We start from the raw sequence: 8366 nt of genomic DNA on the forward strand, positions 1-8366 counted from the left end.
ACGTCGAGGTGACGTGTCGTTCCGTAAAAAACTGGACGACTTGCAGTTGGCCTTGGGGTCATCTTTTTTAACAGGCCGTTTTCTCATCCTCAGAGAGAGGCCTAGGCCAGAGCATCTCTCCCTGCTGAAAATAAAACCTCTTGCACTCTACCCTCTCCTATTCTCCGCTAAAAATCTTGATATGCATTTAGAATCCCTAATCACACATTCTTCCGGGGGATGGCAGGTGGCTCCCACCCCAAATCCTTGACTCAAAAACCCTCCTCCTCCTCCTCTTCCTCCACCCCTGTCCCGCACCGCAACTCCCGTTGGGAATCCACCGCCACCAACAACAACAACAATCCACAACCACCGCAATCCAACCAGAAACTCCATAAACCAACCCCTTTCCCAAAGCCCAACACTGGCCCATCCCCCAAGCCCGTTACTTCTACTGCAGGCCCAATCCAACCTCCACAAGCCCCTCTGTTCCCTTTCCCAGACCTTGGCCCTCCTCCACCCCCTACGTACGGCTTTCACATGCTTGAACGGCGCACTATTGTGCTCGCCGACGGCAGCGTCCGCTCTTACTCAGCTCTTCCACTAGATTACCAAGACTTCCCTCGTCCTCCTCTTCCGCTGCGGTTCCTTCATCGGGGGGGCCACCTCGACTTTCTCCCCACTGGGCCCTGCTTCCCTCCATCGAACCCTGATGCGTTAGGTTTTCAAAACCAGAATCAAAATCAAGATAAGAGGAAATTTGACGAGGAATCAGTGAAGCAAGGGAATAGTAGTAGTAGTTATAATAACAATCATTCAAATGGGAAAAATTACACTATGGGCCCGGATAACCGAGGTTCAGGAACGAGTTGTGTGGCGGGTGAAATGAGAGCAGGAAAGCAAATGAGGATCGGTAGTGGTGATGATGTAGGGTTGGCTAATAGAAATAATAACAGGCATTTTAGTGAAGTGAACCAGAGTGAATTAAAGAAAGCATTTTTTTCATTTTGCGAAGGTGATTAATGAGAATGAGACCGACAGAAAGAAGTATTTGGAGAATGGCAAGCAAGGGCGGCTTCTGTGTGTGGCTTGTGGCAGGTTGGTTACTTTTCTTCTTTGTTTTTTTTAGTATTTATTGAATGTTTTTAGCTTACAAATGTTGGTGTGTTAGTTATGGAATGTTTTGTTTGGGTTTAATGGGAGCGAGATAGTGGTTTTCCATGCGTTTAGAAGTGGTTTAGTGTAAATTCTGTTTATAGGTATAAAAGGATATTTGTTGCTCCAGGTTTGGTTAGAAACTATTTTGTAGTTTTTGTTTGTATTTGCAAGTGGGAAGATACTCCACTTTTGGTCTGTCCGGGACTGATCAGCCCCTAAAGCCTCCTGTAAGTGAGGCTTTTGTGTGCGCGACTGTGCGTTTAAGCTTGTTGCTAATTACATACACTTTTATCCTAGGATTAGTGAGTTTGAGGGTTTTAACCTTCTGATATGCCTGGTGATACGTATGGTAGGTTGCTAGAGTATTAGGGCTGGAAGAATAATCATTTCTGGATTTCTTTCATCAAAGGTTATCCTCTGTCAGTTATTGTCAACTTCTATATGGATACGGTTCCTTTCAACTTAGGGAAATTATCTGTTATTTAACTGAGTGCATGAGGGGTAGGCCTAAGACTGGTAAGATGCTAGCAATGTTGATAGAAATGCACTAACTGCAGAAATCACATTTGATTAATAAATTATCACTGCTATTGCATGTAGTAAGACATGAAAGTTCTTGACTGGTACATGATAGTTAAAGGGCCTTTCCTCCTGTTAGACTAGTTTAATTACAGGCTATTGCAAAAGCCTCATTTGTTTTGTCACGTGGTTACTTCTCTTTATTGTTCTTATTCAACTGTAAGTTCCTTATTGTCATAGATGTCAAGTTGGCAGCTGAGTTGGGACTTGGAGTAGTAATTTTCTGTGGTAGAACTTAGGTATTTCTTTTGGTTCTCACTACAGCTGCTAACATCATCATGGGCTTAGTAAACTTATTGTAGATAAAAATTTAGGTTTCTGGTCTGAGTTTCAACCTAGTTAGAAAATGAGTTTGATCATTCACCTTTTCATGTGCACTTTTTGTAGAATAAAAAATATACTGTCATCTCTTTATGCTTTTGCCAATACATTTATAGATGCTTTTTTGTTTGGAACTTGTGTTATCCTTTGATGATTGCTTAATTTCCGTGCATGGTGAGAATATATACTGCATTGAATTGGATACTGGAACGTGAAATATTCTTAACTTGGATGAACTTCATCACATCTTTGCTATTACATTATCAGGTTAACTTGTCTGACAAAATTTCCAAACGTTGGTTGTTCATATACTACCTTTGTTGCTTATGATTAGTCTTGAAAAGGATGCCTTATTTGGAAAGTGAAAAAAAATCTAGTTTTTTGCTTGGTACTTCAATTAATCAAGGAAGGTAGTTGGAGCTTGTTTCCACGTGTGATATTCTTTATTAGATTTTCATTAACTGGCTTATATGAGACTGTACTGGGGTGTAAAAGTTTTGGTAGTTATTTGCAGATTAGCTGTAGTTATAGTCTAGCTGTTTGTCTTTTCTTCTCGTTTCTTTTCTTTTTCTTTTTTCCCTTTTCTACTTTGGATTGGTAGGCCTTTTGGTTGTAGCTTTCCTTGTTATCTTGTTCTTACATCTGACACAGAATAGTTGTTATTAAGTCGCTTACCTTGAGTTATGAATGTCAGCTTGCCTACTGAATTGCGACTCACATTGTAAATTTCTGTGATAGATCCTGTATAGATTTGGTTTGTGGTTGATCTTAACAACATTGTAAAGTTAATGCATTTATTGCAGGCATATGCAAGTTCCTTGATTGATTTCCAATTTTCAAGTTGGAAAACAGCTTATGCATTCACCTTGTCTTTTTCACTTTTTGTAAAGAGGAGATTAGCTGTCATGTCTTTATGCCTTTTCAAATGGGTTTACAGGTTTGTTTCTCCTGTGTAACCTGGCAGATTGTTATACTTTGAGGATTGCTTAATTCTCAAGGGGCGGTCAAAATGTACATCTAAGAGCATTTTGATGAGTGAAACTTTCTTAACCAAGTTGACTTTTGTTTTTTTGTGTTTCTTTACACTTATAAACTCTAAATCATTTGGAATACTTACCTCATAAAAAAATGTTGGCTGTTCATTTAATGCCTTTAATGCTCATGGTTTTTATATATGGACATGTATTTGGAAAATATGAATAGTTTCATTTCCTTGTATGGTGCTTTAGTTGACCAATAAAGGCAGTTGATGCCAGTTTTCTCGTGCAATATTATTTATAACATCAAATCTTGGATTTTATGCTTGCACTATCAAGATATAAATATCCTAAAAGTTATCTATAGGGTATCAGTTTGCTTCCTTTCTCATCTTTTCTACTTCAGATGAGTTTTGACCATTTTGTATGATAGGCTTTTATCATATAGATCCTCTCTTTTATGATCTCAAGATGGCATCAATTCCTGCTTGTGCCTGTTTGACCATAAGTTGCTTTGTCTTGCTTGTGGGCCATTTCTCTTTGCTGACTATTATGAGGTTTGCATGTTGGCTATGAACTAGCTATAATTCAAGCAAGGACTGTTTAAGGTGCTTTGCCTTGTCCAATATGGACTTGCGGATGTACAAGATGCTGAAGAGTAACTGGTTTGGAGCAGTCAAGAGGGAAAAGGTGCAAAGATGGATTGATAATTTAGGTGTAAAATATATCATAATGGAAGAGAAAGTATCAAACTAGTTTGAGGTTCAGCTTTAGTTTGAATTGACATTATGCTTGCGAAACATTTCTTCTTAACTTTGGAGTTCCCGATAACCCTTCTATTTTATTGTTTTTAGTACATGCGCACTAGTGGTGCAGGACAGCAAAAGGAAAGTCTTTAGATGATTTTGTTAGAGTTAGGTTTTGTAGAATTTTAAGGCTTTAGGGACTGGACGTGTGAAATTGATGGGGGAGGAAGTGTAAAAATTACTAGCCTCACACAAGTAGGGTTAAGAAATCATTCCTTGGAAGAAAGCATCAAAAGATTATTATTCTTGATGTTTATTGTTTATCTCGATTGAAGCACAGAAGGCATGGACTCTGTGGTGTGTGCTTGACATGTTATTTGTCTGTTTGTGCCTTAACTTATCGAAAATATGGTGGTGAGTGCGTCTTTGCTGTTCATTTAGTTAGAACTTGTAGGCTTAACAATATCCGAGAGAAAGCTGAATTATTATTCTTCGATGCCCTTGATATGCAAAATTACAGGTCTTCCAAAGACTTCCCAGACATGCATGCTTTTATAATGCACACGTATAGCTCAGATAATGCTGATGTGCATGTGGATCACTTGGGCTTACATAAAGCTCTCTGTATTCTAATGAGATGGAATTATTCGATGCCTCCTGATAACTCAAAGGCCTATCAGTTCTTACCTGCTGATGAAGCAGGGGCAAACCAGGATGATTTGATTATGTGGCCACCAATGGTGATAATTCATAACACAATTACAGGGAAGAGTAAAGATGGGCGCATGGAAGGTTTGGGAAACCGAGCAATGGATAGCAAAATGAGAGGTATAGTGTGCCCCTTGGTTCCTTTCTGTGACTAGCACCATATACAGTGTTATTTATCTTCTTAATAGAATCCTCCTGTTATATAGGATGTGCTTCTCACTTTGCATCAGTTCTTGAAGATGCCAGTTACTTGCTACATCTCAATACACCACCGTGTACTTTTTTCTACAAATACTGATGATATCTTGATGCGAGATCAAACCTAAGTACTCGCTTAAGAATGATAGGTGACTTTAGCAAGTACTGTACCTGGTTCGTTGGGTTAGGGTTTTCCATTTTCTAGTCTCTTTATGCATATTATTTTATTATGGTATTTAAGGACTAGGGTTTGTCATGTTAGGGTATGCTTAACTATTTAAGGGCTGTTGTTTCTGTAATGAAGGATTATTTATACTTCTGACAATTTTGTTAAGTAGTTTATTTCTTTTTCCTGGCCATACCGACCAGAAGACCAGCCATGTGCTTGTTGACTTCTTCACTCTCTTTTACATTATATGAACTCAGAGAAAACTATCAAGGAGAAATCATTTTGAACTCTACGCTTCCCTGCTCATGGGCTTCACATGCAGTAACTAGCTTCCAAGAGTTTTGCTGCTACACAAAGGACATTCACTAATAAGTCTCAGAAATGCATCATATTACTAGAAACTTTCATCTACCCCAACTAAGAGATGGAACCGCTATGCAAAAGGATAATTGTGAGGTAAATAAGTATATTGATTGCAGACTTGGGTCAGTTGGTCTAAAGCTTTATGATGTTGATCATATTTAAATAATCCGCTCTGTGAATAGATGGTTTCTGTCTAGAGAAGTTTTAGTAGCAAGAATTTGGGTTGTAGGTTGCTGGTTTTCTGGTTCTGTGGCTAATTGTTGTATTTAGAATTGAATTTGATGGGTCAATCAACTGCATGAAGTGTAATGGATGTTGTAATGTTGTGCCTGATTATGGATTAGTAAAGCAAGCAAAAAGAATGAAATATGGAGGCTGGTGCTGTGAACGGTGACCTAAAAAGTACTAGAGTTGCAGGTTTGTGAGTTTGGGCGCTACATCATGGAAGAATGGACCAGGATACAAGTCACGGGTGGGTGTTTTAGAAATGAAATGAGAGTTGATTTGATGTGAGAATAAGTTAATGCAGTGATGGAAGTTGGGAATAGAGATAAAAGAGCAAGCAGGTAAAGAGAGGAAGAGAGAGAGAGAGATAATGGACTCACTGCACATGCATAGGCCTCCAAGCTAAAACCAAATAGTTTTAATTCTGTTATCAAAAGTCTAAGAAAATGACCTTTATACATTGGTGCTTGTAAAGGCTACTGGGACTTTTTCTTGTTCTTGTTCCACGGGGATTGGAATTTGTAATTTGAGTATTATAGAGAAGTGAATTGAGGTGCAAAGATTAGAGACAGAAATTCGTAGAAGAATATGTACTTGCAAACAATAACAGGTTCTGTTGCTCGAGGACTCATGAAAGAAACACCTAAAACCACCAAGTTTGAAGATCTCAATTAAAGCATTAACTAATTGTTCTTTTCAATGGCTTTATTACTTTGCTTGATGCAATGACAAGCATGCTTTTGATGAGAGTTTAGATCATCAACTCTGTTCGTTGTCTTTTTTGCATGATACTGAAGAGCATGTATTTCAGTCAGGGGCTAAGGTTAAGGCTTTTTTGATGAGAGTTGCAGGTTCTTTTTAGTTTTAACTTCCACCCCATCCAAATCCATTACTGAAGGAGAAACAAAATATCCTTAGGGCCCTGGTGGGCGACTCAATTGTTGAGTGTTTCTAGATGTGTCAAAATTGAACCAAAATTGAACCTCCAGTGGCTTGCTGGGTTTCAATTTTTATGCACACAGTTTCTGAGGCCGTACATTCTAACTTGTTTTATGCAGACCAAGCTACATATATTTATTTTGTATTCCTTCAAGTTACCAGATTCTTGGGACCGTCAGTCTTGCACCACAGTTTAGTGACTTGTTTGTGCTTCGTTCCATGTAATATATTTATTTGTATTTTGTTTCCATGATTTATTAATTTCTTTCTCTTTGGTCTTCTGTTTTAATATTTGTTTAATGGGAAGGCTGTAGCAACAGGCTGGTTTTATTCTATTTTCTTCTGTAAATTTATTTAGTGTGTCAAAGTTTACCTAGCAATTAGCTACTGCAGTTGCAAATTTAGGCTTATCATTTTCGTTTGGATGATCTTCGGTTCCTAACTGATATTTCTAGACTCTGCTGTTCTTTCCGGCTGAGAATTATTTATTATTGTTTTTTTTCTGACCTAAATCCTTAATTATGAATGCAATGTATGGGAACCATTGGTTTAGTTCAGCCTTGGAAGAAGAGTTGATGATGATTCTTATGAGTTTCATAATCTACTCAATATTTTGCAAGAGTGCAACCCTTAACACCTTCTTTTGTTTGTTTTTACTTGTTTGGTCAGATCTTGGATTTGTGGGTGGCAAGTCAAAGTCCTTGTATGGAAGAGATGGTCATCTAGGCATTACTCTTGTAATGTTTGGTGGTGATCAATCAGGACTGAAAGAGGCTATACGGATGGCAGAATACTTTGAGAAGGATAATCATGGACGCAAGGCTTGGGGTTCCTTACAGCCTGTGACATTGGGCAAGGATGATGATAAAAATCCGAGCCTTGTGAAGGTGGATCGGAGTGGGGAAAAAACCAGGATTCTATATGGTTATCTTGCAACGGCTGCTGATCTCTACAAGGTTGATTTTGAGACAAGGAAGAAGGTTGTGATTGAGAGCCTGCGGGAATACGAAGCACCCAAGTAGATTTGTCATGACAAAAAAAGGTACAACAACGTAATTTGATGTGCTGTTATTTGACCTGCAAATCTCTGACCAAGTTGAGGAAAGCTTCATGTGGGCATTTTTTCCTTTTTCTAGACTTCATGTAGGCCTTTTGCTAACCGAATTTCAAGTTAAGAGGAGGCCTGTTAGTGTTCTGATGCTAATTTATCAGTGTTTGTAATCACAGCTTGTGTTACGCAGGAACTTTACAGGTTCAAGTTGTTTACACGTCCCCTGTTACTCGTCCAGTAATTGTTATACATTAGAGGACATCAAACGTGGAAAAGCAGAGTTTGCCAGCATTGATTATGCAAGCAATCATATATCTGTGCTAGCTAGACATATGATTTGATGTATGGGAAAAGGGAGATTTCCATGGTAGGAAAAGTCTCCGTGTGAGTGGCTAGTGAAGTCGGGACGCCAGATGAAGATGTTTTCTTTGGAATTGAATAAGCAACAGGTCGCATGGTGGTTGGACGCTTTAGTACGATGCCGCGTAGTTGGCTTCTGTGGAATATAAGCAAATCGCCCATTCCAAAGTCACGGGTAATTTGAAGATTTTCTCTTGTTTCGTTGTGCATGCTCCACCTTTTTTTTCACTGGCGAGTGTAATGTTAATGGCTGGATGAATGATGGGTGATTGGGTCGCTCTCAGACAGGATATAAACTGTGATCCTCTCCCTTCAAAGATTCAAGAGAATAGGCATCTGGTAACCCACGCTTTTTAGAAATTGTACAAGGTGGTGATGTTTTGATCGTGGCCAATTATTTCCCGGTGTCCTTGAAGAGGACAATCGTTATCTTATCACTACTTATCGTGTTTGCAATTATCGTCCTTGCTGCTTTCCGAGCTTGAAAAACACCCCCTCGTGACATCATCTGCTCTTTTTTTCTGTTATTGTCTTTCCTGTCCTCCCCGCCTTGTACTATTATTATTGAAACACATGAATGTTTCCGCCCCTTC

General features: G+C 38.9%; 1 pseudogene; it reads left to right on the forward strand.

Moving 5' to 3' along the window:
- Window positions 1-49: 49 nt before the first annotated feature.
- On the forward strand, window positions 50-8366 carry LOC105127077 (uncharacterized; annotated as a pseudogene).

This window comes from Populus euphratica, unplaced genomic scaffold, assembly GCF_000495115.2.
Source record: "Populus euphratica unplaced genomic scaffold, PopEup_1.0 scaffold1.1, whole genome shotgun sequence".
NCBI classification, from domain to species: Eukaryota; Viridiplantae; Streptophyta; class Magnoliopsida; order Malpighiales; family Salicaceae; genus Populus; species Populus euphratica.